At 50.0% G+C, this 14911-nt stretch overlaps 1 protein-coding gene across 3 annotated transcripts in view; it reads right to left on the bottom strand.

The window, feature by feature from the left end:
• The window catches only part of LOC140391939 (stAR-related lipid transfer protein 13-like), a 938750-nt gene that overhangs the window by 849243 nt on the left and 74596 nt on the right, over positions 1-14911 (bottom strand). For 2 of the 3 annotated variants that reach the window (XM_072477004.1, XM_072477006.1), the window contains exon 1: positions 6555-6683. The exons of the other annotated variant lie outside the window; for it this stretch is intronic. The gene's annotated coding sequence lies outside the window, so the exon portion shown is untranslated. Of the gene's footprint in view, positions 1-6554; positions 6684-14911 lie in introns of those variants that run through there. 3 annotated transcript variants of the gene reach the window in all.

Raw genomic sequence — 14911 nt, forward strand, 5'->3', positions numbered from 1 at the left:
CTGCGCGTACTTTTTCTCCGCTGCAGTCAATGTGCGGGAGGCGAAAGCTATCGGTCGTTCGGCCCCGTTCTCCATCTTGTGGGACAGGACGGCCCCAATACCATATGGGGATGCATCACATGTGACGAGCAAAAGCTTTCCAGGATCATATTGGGTTAGTAACCCAGACGACGACAATTGTTGCTTTACCCGCCGGAAAGCGGTTTCTTGTGGCTGACCCCAAACCCAGGTGTGATTTTTCTTTAGCAGAAGGTGCAAAGGGGCCAGCGTAGTTGCCAGATTGGGGAGGAACGTCCCGTAATAGTTTACGAGACCGAGAAAAGAACGAAGATGCAAAGTGTCAGTCGGGGCGGGGGCATGTTGAATTGCACGCACCTTCTCTGTGACGGGGTGCAGACCTTCGCGGTCCACCCGATAACCTAGGTAGACTACTTCCTTTGCCTGAAAAGCACTTTGTGCGACGTAAACGGACTCCAGCCTCCGAAAGGCGTCTAAGGACAGCCTCCAGATTTTCCAAATGTTCCCGCTCCGACGTCCCTGTAATCAAAACGTCATCTAGGTAGACAGCCACACGAGGTAAACCTCTCAAAATGCCCTCCATAACACGTTGAAAAATTGCGCAGGCAGAGGATACTCCAAAGGGCAACCGTCTATATTCATACAGACCCCGGTGTGTATTAAGCGTTACATATGGTCGGTAGGCAGGGTCCAGCTCCAACTGCAGGTAGGCGTGACTCATATCTAATTTTGTGAACGAGAGTCCACCTGCAAGTTTCGCGTAGAAATCCTCTATGCGAGGCATTGGATATCGGTCGAGTCGGGAAACCGTATTCACTGCAAGTTTATAGTCGCCACACAAGCGAACTGTGGCATCTGGCTTCATTACAGGTACAATATTTGCTGCCCAGTCAGCTAAATGGACGGGCCTGATAATACCCAAACTCTCCAAACATGTGAGCTCCCCTTCTACCTTCTTGAGCAAGGCGTAAGGCACTGGGCGCTCCCGGAAATAGTGTGGCGTGGCTCCTGGTTCAACTTGGATACGGGCTACGGCCCCTTTTATTTTCCCCAAACCAGGCTGGAATACATCTGGGTTTCGTCCTAGCACCTCAGTCAACCCTTCAGAAACTGTTTGGAGGATGTGCTGCCATTGCACCGCAAATGGCGCAACCAGTCCCGACCCAACAGGCTGGGCCCATGGCCGCGCACCACGATAAGTGGGAAACGCCCCTCCTGGCGTCCATAGACAACAGGGGTCATTGTAGTTCCTGCAATGTCCAGTGGTTCCCCCATGTAGGTGGCCAACCTGGCCTGTGAGTCGGTTAATGTAAGGGTCTGTATACCCTGCTTGATGGGGTCGAATGTCCTCTGGGCGATCACGGAGACCGCTGCGCCAGTATCCAACTCCATCTCAAGCGGGTGGCCATTGACCATTGTCACCTTAATGGGGGCCACACGGGGAGCTGCCACACAATGCAGCTGCAGGCAGTCGTCCTCCGTCTCCACGTCCTCAGGAGTAGTCACCGCAGGTTCATCCACATGGAAGGTACGGCCTCTGGGCTGGTCCCAGTTACGGCCCCTGGGCTGGTCCCAGTTTCGGTCGGAACGACGGTGCCTCTGGCGCCCCCAGGACCGCCATCCGCGACGGGGTCGGCGCCTACAAGTCTGACACGGACATGGCTCCTCATCCATTGGCTCTGGAGAAGGCTCCCTTCGGGGAGGAATGTCCGACAGCCACTGGCGTCGGTCCGGACGTTGCCTCGCCCAAGGTACCGCAGGAGTGCGGGGGGACGTTTTCGGATGGAAGGGGTTGCGCCCCAAGGCATGCACTTCCATTCCCTGTAGCTCCTGCACTCCTCGGTCTGCGCTCTCTCGGGACAATACTATTTGAATGGCCTGTTGAAAAGTCAATGTTGGCTCCGCTAACAACTTTCTCTGGGTGGCCGCATTGTTAATACCGCAAACCAAACGGTCGCGTAACATTTCTGACAAGGTCTCACCATAGTCACAGTACTCCGCAATCCTGCGTAGCCTGGATAGAAAATCGGCAAGGGATTCTCCAGGGGTCCTCTCAGCGGTATTAAACCGGTAACGCTGGACTATCGTGGACGGGGTTGGGTTAAAATGTTGCCCCACTATATTCACAAGTTCATCAAACGTTTTGGTGTCCGGCGCAGCTGGGTACGTAAGGCTCCTAATCACCCCAAACATATGCGGGCCACAGGCGGTGAGCAATATGACCACCTGGCGCTCGTTTTCGGTGATATTGTTTGCACGGAAATAGTAACGCATCCGTTGTGTGTACTGGTTGCAGCTTTCCAGCGTAGCATCAAAAACATCCAAACGTCTGTACAGAGGCATGGTATAATAGAAAACAACTTCCAACCTGTATCCAACAAAAATCCAGGGAGGTGGCTTCAGCAGTGTAGACAGCTATTCACTTTAACCTTCGTCGCCAGTTTTGTAAGGGCCACGAAGAATCCAGCACAAGTTTTAAGGATACAAAGTAATAACATTTATTTACTATAACATATATACATAACAGTAGCAATAACTTCCCTTGCTACATACTCCTTCCCGCTGGTTCCTGAACTGGCCAGCTTTATTTATACTAGGAGTTTACTAGTGGTTTCTCCGCCCTCCTCATTGGGGAAGCTCATACTCCCACAGGATTGTGGGATAGTCATTAGTCCCCAGCCAATGGTAAGTAGGCAGGTTATAACAAGATGGTACCTCGAACAATAAGCCCCGCCTCAGAACCATCCTGCATATCAGCCTAGGCTGTGTTCCAAGTATTGTAACAAGGTTTGAGTCTGACATAAAATTGCCATTGCCCTCGGGATATTCAAGCCCTTCCTATTGCTTCCAGTGTATATATTCAAAAAATTATTAACCTGCGCTCTGCTACACCTCTTCACTTATTGGTAGAGGTTGCTGTATATGTGAACAACATAAGCATTTTCAAAATATAAAAAAGTTTTGATCTTTTCTCTCACTCAGGTGCACTGGTACAAATGTGTGGTACAAATGTCCCATGAGATATTTTCAATGTTTTTGCTAAAACTGATGATGATGGAAATGCATCCCAGATCAGTGAGAAACGTACACATTAAATTTGTTAGAAGTTAATAAATATCCTAACTGTGCAACTTGATAGGGTCTGTTATAGGAGTGCTTGTTTCCTCTCATCAGAGTAAAATTCAGATTGTTAAGTTAACAGCTAAGCTAAAATGCTGGGAACTGAGCCAAACCAAATGAGACCCAGATGGTCTGACTGCCAGGAGTAAAGATAAATGAATTTTGGACATGGCAAAGGCAGGTTAAGTGCTGTTAATGAAAACTTGTAGCATTTGTGTTCGTGAATATCATACAAGCTTCCTTTTTCCTTCCTTTTCTGCATAATTGTTAACTGCAAGGAAAACACTCATGTTATGGAAAATGTTGACTTAGGCCGTGCAACCTTTCTTAACCAGTGTAGACATCCAAAGACTTTGAGTCACTCACTGGGATTTTGACATGGTCAAGTTAATGGCTGCACCTTCACTGTGGCAATCTGTTTATTTTGGCATCATGATAAAAGCTACCTTGTACTCTTTGTTGTGGTAGTTATTGAAGTAATTCAGATAGAGCATGTTTTACTGTAATGGTCTGACTCTTTGAGTGATAACAACTTCTTCAATACACTAATTAATCACAGTAGAGTTTCTGAGGTGCCACAAAAGATAAATAATCAAGTGCCTGACTCATTTAAATAATAGAGGTAGCAAAGAAAATAGTAATGTTTGAATAACTTTTGAAAAAATGAACATTTACTGTATAGCTCCAAGTTTTCCTAGCACACCTAATTAGGCTTCTGTTGTAACCAAGTAGAACACATGTAAGAGATTCATCAGGATAGCTGACAGCCTTTGTACATTGATTAAAGAAAGCTTGTGGAACGATATAGAATTCACTGCTAATTTCATGATTGCGGAAGATCTTGCTCATCAGCTTTGTCACTTTACAAGAGGCATAAGTGATCTACATCTTCTCACAGATATTTTTTTTCATAAAAGTGCAGATAAAATATAAACTTCAAAACAGAATTGTAATGTTTCCCCTAGGAAACGAGTAAGCACAGGACATAAATTAATATTTTCCATCACCTCACGTCTATCAATGCCTGGGATATATCTCGTCTTTTCAAAAAATGCAGGTTGATTGCTTTCGTAATCAGCAAGTAATCTCAAGGAGTTGGAACAACACTGAAAACTAATTCAAACAAAACATGGCAGAACTTATTTAAAAAGAGTGGGAGGGAAAAAGGAGAAGGAGGGGAGAGAGAAAATATGTGAGAGCATTAAAAGGAAATAGACATTATCCTATTAAATTCATTAGTCCCAATAGCCTATATGCAATTTATGTTGTCACCAACTTTACCTGACACAGAGTAATTTTGCAAGGCTCTCCTGTTGGCATGGAGCCTCACTAACACCAAGCGTGTGTCAGAGATTTGGGATGACAATTGGTTTCTAACAAGGCTCCAGCAACAGAGTCTCAGAAAAGTATTCCTTGAAATTCCTGATGAAAATGAAATTAAGGCACACAAGCAGATAACAGTTTTTAAAATGTCTTCCTGATTCACAAACTTAATCAAATAAAGGCTCCAGATATCAGTCCAATATTAGAATCAATATTATTCATTGCTGACCAGATACATTGCCCAGATGGCATTTCAATAATCTCAACTAGGCTGAAATCCCAGTAATCCATAGATAATTTGGTCATCTATCTATAGCTATCTTTACAGACCCCATTATTCTTAATCTTTTTAAAAATCATTTATTTGAATAGCACGATTGGGTTTGATAGTAGTCTTTCCACATTTGGTTAGGTTCCGGGACAAGTAACTGTTGCAATAATAAGAAAATAGGAACCATTTACAACATTTTTATTTGTCAAACAACCTTCTTACAAGTGGACTTATGAATGGTTGTTTGCAAAAGCATTTCAGAGTTTATAATTTTAGGAAATATCAAACAGACATAAGAGTACCTAGAGACTGCTTAAACAAATCAAAATTAACATTTCGATCATGTTTTGAAAAATATATTTATTAACTTGAGTTCAACTTTCATTCTAAATGAAGAATCATGACATCCTAACTGTGCTTGCTAAAATAAAAAACAACTTAAAATTGCGGACCAATTGCTGCATGGGGAAGTGTGTGTGTATGTGTGTGTGTATGGGGCGGGGGGGGGGGGGGGCGGGGAGGCGGTGGAGGTGTATGTACGTTGGTCTTTGGAAGCTTTGCTGAACTGACTGGATCTGGACTCCAATGTAAATAGGAAAGAGTCAACTTTATAAACTACAAGGCATGTTTCTGAATCAAGTGTGACAGAATGTAGTTTGGATCCCCTTTTGAGAAACATAATTCCTTGAATATTGAACTATTGCAGTTGAAGCAAAGACCACCTTTAAGAATAGGTGATATGGGTGATTGAAGGATAGTGATATAAAGAATATAAGTACAGGGCAGGCATATGAGATTATAACTGACTGCCCTTCTGGGGAATAACCTGCTTGGATTAAATGGTCTGTTTTTTATGTTATTATTTCGATGTAATTTTACGTGTCATAGAACATAGAACATACAGTGCAGAAGGAGGCCATTTGGCCCATTGAGTCTGCACCGACCCACTTAAGCCCTCATTTCCACCCTATCTTTGTTACCCAATAACCCCACCTAACCTTTTTGGACACGAGGGGCAATTTAGCATGGCCAATCCAACTAATTTACCCGTCTTTGGACTGTGGGAGGAAACCGGAGCACCCGGAGGAAACCCATGCAGACACGGGGAGAATGTACAGACTCCGCACAGACAGTGACGCAGCAGGGAGTCGAAGCTGAGACCCTGGCGCTGTGAAGCCACAGTGCTACCACTATGCTACCGTGCTGACCTGTGGAACATAAAATTAGCAACCAATGCCAGTGAACATTCTTTTACTCAATATATTTTATAAAACCATCTATTAAAATAATAATGGTGTGTATAGTATTACAAAGACAAACACAACACTGTGGTTTGTGGCCAATATGTGTGGATGAGAGGCTGAGCATGACATTAAATATTAAAAGGGGGAAAAATGCAAATTAAAATTCTAGGGCACATTCTGACTCAATCTTTTAAGATACTGGCTTTTTTTTATTCCAAAAGGAATAACCACATTTTTACCGAAACATGCTACATACAACACATTGAAAATGATAATCCTGATCAAACATAAATATCGGTCACTCTGTATCTGTTTCAACACGAGTCACTGTTATATTCAATTAATTTTGCCGCTATAGACCATAATCCTTCTTCTGCCGCAGCTGCTACATTTAGAGCTAAAAGCCAAGAAAACATATGTTTTCACAGCATTCCACGTTTATTTAATCAAAACGGGTTGACTGTGCCTGCCAAAACATTACGTTCCAGCTGCATTTTGAGAGACAACAAAAAAAAGACTTCCAAATGCATAAACTATTTAGAGCAGAAACAAAAGGAAATATAACAGAAGCCACTCACGGTTATAAGAGATCATTTCCCATTAGTCCATCAACTCAACCAGCGACTTTTATTTCATCTTATGCCTTTCTATGTGTGAACAATATCTCCTTTTGGATCTGATGTGCAGCAAGAAGCATGCAGAACAAGTTAAAGCTTACGAGTGTGAGAGAACAGGATATTTGTCTGTATTTGCATATTTGTGATTAATGTACTCCCGCCCCCTTTTTTCATTTCAAGAAAAAAAAAACTACTAAACTTCTGAAGGGAGGCAATTACTTTACACAAATGATTGCCTTTGGTTATAAACTTTGATCGTATTAAATGTCATGCACAAACCTATGGTGGTGCTGCACACTGACTTTGTATAGTATTTTGTATGTGTTTTTTAAAAATGTGCAATCAAATAATTGCATCAAGTAAGACATTTTTATTGTGAACGCACTGTTCAGTCTGAACACATGTCTTCATAAAAATAACTTCAGTGGATAGAAAATGTGTGCACGGCATTAAATATTTGTCAATATGTTTTAACAGAATAATTTTCCAGTAAACCTGATACTTTACATACAAACGTATGGATTAGGAGCAGGAGTAGGCCACTCAGCCCCTCGAGCCTGCTCTGCCATTTGATAAGAACTTGGCTGATCTGATTGTAACTTCAATCCCACATTCCTATCTACCCTGAGGACCTTTCACCCATTTGTTAATTAAGAATCTAACTAGTTTAGCCTTTATTGAACTCAAGGAGGAGCCTGGAAAAGGAGAGTCAAAGTTTTTTTCCAATTCTCTGTTAGGAAAGGTACATACAAAGTAATAGTCCAAGTCCCAGCCGGGACCATTCTGAGATCCCGGCTCCTACCTGGGCTGGCTTTTATCTCACGGAATTAACAAACCCGCTGATGGGCCTCCACCCCTTAGTGGGGGAGCTCGTTCTCCACGAGCCAACGGGGAGATCAATCGGGTCGTCACCGTAGGTCTTATGGGGGTTGTAACATCCCTCCCCCCCCCAAAGTCTGTAGGTCCCTCTGATGTAGGGACTGGAAGAGGTTGTCTTCTCCTCTTTGCCCATGGTTGCACCGCTGGCAGCTGTGGGGCTCGGTCAGGGGGCGTGTAGCAATTTGGGGAACGTCATATCTGTGATGACCATCTGGGGTGTACCGTCGGCGACTAATCCCTGGTGAGGTCCACATCTGAAATGCCAGCAGCATCAACTGTAGTTCCATTTTATCCTCGTCACCAATATTGTAGTCAAGGAGGGGCCCGGAAAAGGAGAGTCAAAGTGGTTTATTTCCAACTCTCAGTTAGGAAACGTATACACAAAGCATATTGTTTCAGTGGCCCCTCAAAAATCTCAGGCATCTAGGAGTATCTCAGGATGCAGGAGTCATGGCAACTCCTGTTGTGCATGCAGTATGGGCTCTCAATGTTCACACCCCAGTTGTGCATTATGCAATAATAGCCTTTATGGTTTATAAACATTAGGGCATGCTGTCAAGGAGACTGTACAGCCATATGGGTGCAGCTGTGGTAATAAAGGTCGACAGCGCACAAAAGGCCCCTTGGCCCATCATGTCTGCGCCAGTCAAAAATAGCCACCTAACTATTCTAATCCCATTTTCCAGCACTCGCCCATAGCCTTGTATACCTTGGCATCGCAAGTGCACATCTAAATACTTAAATGCTATGAGGGTCTCTGCCTCGGCAGTGAGTTCCAGACTCGCACCATCCTCTGGGTCAAAATACTTGCCCTCATATCCCTTCTAAACCTCCTGTCCCTTACCTTAAATCTATGGCCCCTGGTCATTGGTCCCTTCACCAGGGGAAGGTATATACTGCCTACTCTATTTATGCCCCTCATAATTTTATACATTTCAATCATATTGGGCAGCACAGTAACACAGTGGTTAGCACAATTGCTTCACAGATCCAGGGTCCCAGGGTCGATTCCCGGCTTGTGTCACTGTCTGTGCGGAGTCTGCACCTTCTCCCCGTGTCTGTGTGGGTTTCCTCCAGGTGCTCCGGTTTGCTCCTACAGTCCAAAGATGTGCATGTTAGATTGCATGTGGATTGGCCATGATAAATTCCCCTTAGTGTCCAAAAAGGTTAAGTAGGGTTACTGGATTACTGGGATAGGGTGGAGTGTGGGTTTAAGTGGTGCTCTTTATAAGGGCTGGTGCAGACTTGATGGGCCGAACGGTCTCCTTCTGCACTGTAGATTCTATGATTTCACCCTCAGTCTCCACTGCTCCAAGGAAAACAACGCCTATCCAATCTCTCTTCATAACTAAAACGTTCCAGCCCAGGCAACATTCTGGTAAATCTCCTCTTCATCCTTTCTCACATCCTTCCTATAATATGGATTTCAGTACTGCGCACAATTCTCTCGCTATGGCCTAACCAACATTTTATACAGTTCCATCAAAACCTCTCTACTCTTAAACTCCAAGCCTCAACTAAAAGGCAAGTATACCATATGCCTTCTTAACCACTTTATCCACCTGCCCTGCTACCTTAAGGGACCAGTGTACACACCAAGGTCCCTCTGATACTCTGTGCTTCGCGGGTTCTGCCGTTTACCATGTATTCCCTTTCCTTGTTTGTCCTGCCCAAGTGCCACTTATATGCCCGTCTATATCCTCCTGTAATCTAAGGCTATCCTCCTCTCTATTTACCACCCCACCAGTTTTTGTATCTTCTGCAAACTTAGCGATCAACCCTCCTGCATTCAAGTATAAATAATTTATATAAACCAAAAACAGCAAGGGCCCCAACATTGACCCGTGCGGGCCCCCACTGGACACAGGCTTCCAGTCAGAAAAACGGTCCAGTCTATTGCACCATGCACTCTTGGGAAGCCTGAGATGGCAGTGAAGTCAGTGAATCTCGAAGCCTGCCTATCTTCATCCAGAGCAAACCATAATGACTTGCCTTCCTGTGAAGGGCATCAATAGACTCCTTTATGCATCGATGTATTGTGGACTGAGAGATGCTCCATAGCTCCTCTATTGCTCACTGGAAAGATTCAGAGATAATGAAATTGAACAATGCTGTCACCTTAAAGCCACTGGCAGGGTGGCTCCAACCCCAAGTAGCGTCTGTTCTTCAAAAGAAATGTGGCATACGTGACATAGTAGATCTCGGGACAATCGCAGACGTGCTCAGCACTGCCTCTCACTATTTTGTAAATAGGAGACTCTTCTACAATAAATCCTAAGTATGGCAAGTCTCCTCCATTATCTGGGTCCCACCTCCTTGCCCTCCTGCTCATGATCTAGCTCCACTGACCATATCCCCCAGGCGGGCCTCCTCCCGAGTAGATTCACTGTTACTTTCATTTTCAACCAACACCATTACTCCGGTACAGAAAAATAGTAGCTCTCTACATTTATTTCCAGATGGAATTCGATGCTCCCTCTCTCAATGTGCATGTGCCGGATACAGACCTCGATCCTCACGATATGAAGGTAGAGCTTCCTCCTGTTGAACTCCAGCCTCCCCCATATAATACTCCATCCCATTGTTATGGTGGACATTCCTACCATGCTCTCCCCCCCCTCCCCCCCCCCCCACCCCCCTGAGTCCATCACCAGTAAAGTGCCCATGTTTCATTTGAACCTCTACCCACCCCATCTGGAGATTGCGTGCACTGTGCTCCACTGAGATGAACCACCTAGGAGAGCACCCCCCGCTGTCCTTGTATAGCTGCACTGCGGCTTTTCCTGCTGCAGTAATCCAGGAGACACAAAGATAAAGGTGAAACCAAATTTATTGTAACTGAAAAGTAAAACTACATCCGTGGCATACAACACTAGTGTCCCAGCCCGGGGCTGACAGGAGCTCCAGGGCGGGTCGGGGATGGTATTTAAAAGACTCAAAATCCCAGCCGATGCCCATAATCATGGGATCCTGTACTCCAAAAGCTCCATGAGGAGAGTAGTGACTGGTCCCTCATCATCCTTGTGAGGGCTATCACAGTTGCTATATTTGAAAACACTTTGGGTGCGATTCTCCCAAAAGGAAACCAAGTCCTCCAGTGAGTGCTTTTAGCTGAGTGTTTCCCAGCACTTGCAGTGCCTGGTTTTGTACAGTGGGGAGCTCTGCTCACTGGAACGAGAGACCAGGATGCCAATGGCATCCCCAAGGCCCCGAAAATAATCTCAGACCTCCCCGCAATTCTGGGAAGGTTCCAGCCCCCCCTCCCCTCCCCTCTCCCACAAACCCCCATCACCCACGTCAGGCAACCCTGAGCCGATCGTGCAAAAAAAACCCCAGCTTGGCACTCTGGCAGTGCCAACCTGGCACCTTGGCAGTGCCCATGCCAGCTGGCAGTGCCACCTGGGCACCTTGGTAGTGCCAGGATGGCATCCAGGTGGTGTTGGCACCGCCAGGGTACCCAGGTGGTACCAGCAGTGCCAGGGCACCACCCTGCCCAAAGGTGGGGGCCTTAAATCCCTTGGGAGGGCCCCACGAGTGCCATTTCATCTGGTCCCCATTTGTGGGGACCAGTGTTGACCGGCGCTCGCCCGAGGTCGCCAAGGCGAAGGGGTTGAATCCAAAAGCCTCAGTTATCTCGGGAATCTGCACATTAGAGTGAGGCTAACTGGCTCGCCTTAATATGCAGTATTGCCAAAACGTGATCCCGTCTATTATGGACAGGATTTACAACGCAACATCTCACATTGGTTCTCGCGAGGTATGGCAAGCTGGGGAGAGCCCAGGAGTGGGTGCCCCCAGCTTTCATTGGGCACGCTATGGCGTAGTGAGCTGCCTTTCAGGCACAGCGTGGCCGTTGGATTGCGTCCTCTGAAAATAAAAATGCTGCAGGCAGGCTTCACGCCATTAGGTTGCTGGGTTAGTGGCGGAAAAGCTGGCAGCCAGGAAACTCGAGAGCAGGATGCCATTTTTAAAGTCCCCCCCCCCCCTCCACCCACCGCCCCCCCACCCCCCCCTTACCCCCAGGGGCAACACTTACCTGTGTGCTCCTGGCAGATACCCTTCGACTGCATCATATTTTTAAAAAGCAAGGGTGGGGGAAACGATAAGGCGCAGAAGTCCACTAATCACATTAAAATGTATTGAAATTAGGTTACGTTATTACGAACCTCACTCCATCACCGGCAAGGAAAAACAGAAAACAAGGGGCGTCATTCTCCGACCCCCTAGTGGGTCGGAGAATGGCCGTTGGCCGCCGTGAATCCCGCCCCCGCCGGTTGCCGAAGTCTCCGGAAGGAGAAAAGTCGGCGGGGCGTTAATGTTGCCGCTGCCGTCGGAGAATGTCACGGGTCTGCGCAAGGCAGCCGATTTTTGGCCTGCCGATATTCTCCCTTCCGGATCGGCCGAAGTCCCGTCGACGTGATGACCGTTCACGTCAACGTAAATTAAACCTCCTTATCATCGGCGTGACCCTGTGCTCCAGGTTCACGCCGACCAGCGTGGAGGTGAGTGACGGCCTGGGGGGTTGGCTCTGGGCAGGCGATGGCGTGGCCGCAGTCTGAATGCGTGAGGAGAGGTGTGTCTCGGGTTGTGTGTGTGTGTGTGTGCGGCGGGGGGGGGGGGGGGGGTGGTGGGGGTGGTTAGAGTAGGCTGGGCTCTGGGGGAGTGCCGGCAGGGGGGTCCGTGCCGGGGAGGGGGATGGGGGGGGGGTCCGTGCCGGGGAGGGGGATGGGGGGTCCGTGCCGGGGTGGAGGTTGGGGGGGGGTCCGTGCCGGGGTGGAGGTTGGGGGGGGGGTCCGTGCCGGGGTGGAGGTTGGGGGGGGTCCATGCCGGGGAGGGGGATGGGGGGTCCGTGCCGGGGTGGAGGTTGGGGGGGGTCCGTGCCGGGGTGAAGGCTGGGGGGGGAGGTCCGTGCCGGGGAGGGGGGTGGGGGGTCCGTGCCGGGGTGGAGGTTGGGGGGGGGGTCCGTGCCGGGGAGGGGGGTGGGGGGTCCGTGCGGGGGTGGAGGTTGGGGGGGTCCGTGCCGGGGAGGGGGATGGGGGGTCCGTGCCGGGGTGGAGGTTGGGGGGGGGTCCGTGCCGGGGAGAGGGATGGGGGGTCCGTGCCGGGGTGGAGGTTGGGGGTGGGGTCCGTGCCGGGGTGGAGGTTGGGGGGGGGGGTCCGTGCCGGGGAGGGGGATGCGAGGGCAAGTGTGTTGGTCCACCTGGCCAGGTGCCAGCCTCCAACAGTTGGACCCATGCGGTCCATGCCACCTGGCTGGGGGGAGGAGGGGATATGGGCAATGATGACATGTCATCGTTCCCCTCCCCCCCACCAGGCCGTCATGTTTTCAGATCATCCTGCGATGTTGGCCGCCGTGGCGGCAGCCGCTCATGTCTATGTTGCCCTGGATGAGGAGGAGGAGGAGGAGGAGGAGCGTGCCAGAGAGGCGGCGCAGGCTGCTGCAGAGGGAGAGGCGGCGCAGGCTGCTGCAGAGGGACAGGCGGCAGCTGCCCAGGCTGGAGGGACACCTGACCGACAGGACGAGGAGGGGGAGGAGGACGTCGTGGCCCCACGGCTACGGAGGCACTCGAGGGCGCCCCGTGTGTACCGGGCCCGGCAGTCATACCAGGACCTCACGGACTGGGAATGCAGGAGGAGACTCCGGATGTGGCGGGAAACCATGGCACACATCTGCCACCTGCTGGCACACCTGTCACCGCGTGGCACTGGCGGGGGACACCCTCTTCCCGTGTCCGTCAAGGTTACGGTGTCCCTGAACTTTTATGCAACGGGATCATTCCAGGCACCGAGTGGGGACCTGTCCAGTATATCGCAGACATCGGTCCATCGGTGCATCGGGGCAGTGACAGATGCCCTATATGCCATGGCGCACCGCTACATCCGCTTCCCCGTGGACCGGGCCAGCCAAGATGCCCGGGCCGTGGGCTTCTCTGCCGTGGCCGGGTTCCCCATGGTCCAGGGCGCGATCGATGGGATGTACGTCGCCGTGCGGCCACCTGCAGATAACAGGGCTGTGTTCACCAATAGGAAGGGGACCTATTCGATGAACATACAGGTGGTCTGCGACCACCGCATGATGATCCTGCACGTCTGCGCCCGTTACCCAGGCAGTGTACACGACTCATACGTGTTGTCGCGGTCATCCATCCCCAGCATGTACGAGGGACGCCATCCCCGGCTGAGGGGCTGGTTGCTGGGCGACAGGGGCTACCCATTGCGATCGTGGCTGATGACGCCTATACGGAGGCCATGCAATGAGGCGGAGAACCGCTACAATGACGCCCATGTAGCGACAAGGGCAGTGATAGAGAGTTGCTTTGGCGTGCTGAAGATGCGTTTCAGGTGCCTGGACCTCTCTGGGGGCGCCCTCCAGTATCGGTCAGATAGGGTCGGCCGCATCATTGTGGTGTGCTGCGTCCTGCACAACATAGCCCAGCAGAGGGGCAATGTGCCGCAGGCAGAGGATGGCGGAGTGGAGGAGCAGCAGGAAGAGGCGCAGTCCTCCCCAGATGAGGGGGATGGGGGTAATGGTCAGGGCAGACAGGGTAGACACAGGCGGGTGGCTGTCCACCGTTACCGGCTGGCCCAGCGGGCACGGGACAGACTGATAGCCGCCCGCTTCACTAGATGGGCGTGGGAATCGGGTAGTATGGCCACAGACCGCACACCATGGCAACAGCCGACCACCCACACCCCCCACCCATCCACCCACCCAGCACCCTCACCCCCCTCCCCAACACCACCCACCCAACCCGCATGCACACCACCCCCCCCCCCATTGCCGATCCACCTGCGGCACAATGGGCCGGGCTCACACAGTTGCGGGTGGACGTGTTTCTATTGCAGGCCATGGAGGATGATGACAACCCGCCCTGCAGTGAGCTCCTGGCTCTACATCGTTGGACTATGTCTGACCCATGGCCACAGTACCACCATCCACCCGGACCATCCCTGCATGCGGCTGTGACACTGCAGCGCACGGTCCCGTCCTCTGCCCGGGGGATGTTGATGGCGGCCCATGGGGAAGGGGGCAGACTCACCTGGGGCTGAGGTAAGACCACCCCTCACACACACACTTGCGCTCAACCTACATGACACCCCCGCACGCTTTGGACAGAGCACAAAGGCAGCTTCTGTAGGTGTAACATTGACTTTAATAACCAAACGAGTTCATGCACGTGCCCTAGCCCCTAAAACTCATCTGTGCCCTTCACCCGTGCCAACTTACTCAGTGTCTAATTGTTTGGCCTTACGGGCCCTTTGACTACGTCTACGTGGTTCCCCAGACGGTACAGCAGAACTGGAGGTGGACTCCTGTGATTCCTGCCCTCTGACACTGGTTCCCTTTGGCGGCCGTTTCCTGGGGCGTCCTGGCCTAGATGGGCCAGGCTGCGGCCCGGGCAACTGGGATGGCGAGCTGCCAGACTGTCCTGCCCGTT

This window comes from Scyliorhinus torazame, chromosome 15 (assembly GCF_047496885.1).
Source record: "Scyliorhinus torazame isolate Kashiwa2021f chromosome 15, sScyTor2.1, whole genome shotgun sequence".
Classification (NCBI taxonomy): domain Eukaryota; kingdom Metazoa; phylum Chordata; class Chondrichthyes; order Carcharhiniformes; family Scyliorhinidae; genus Scyliorhinus; species Scyliorhinus torazame.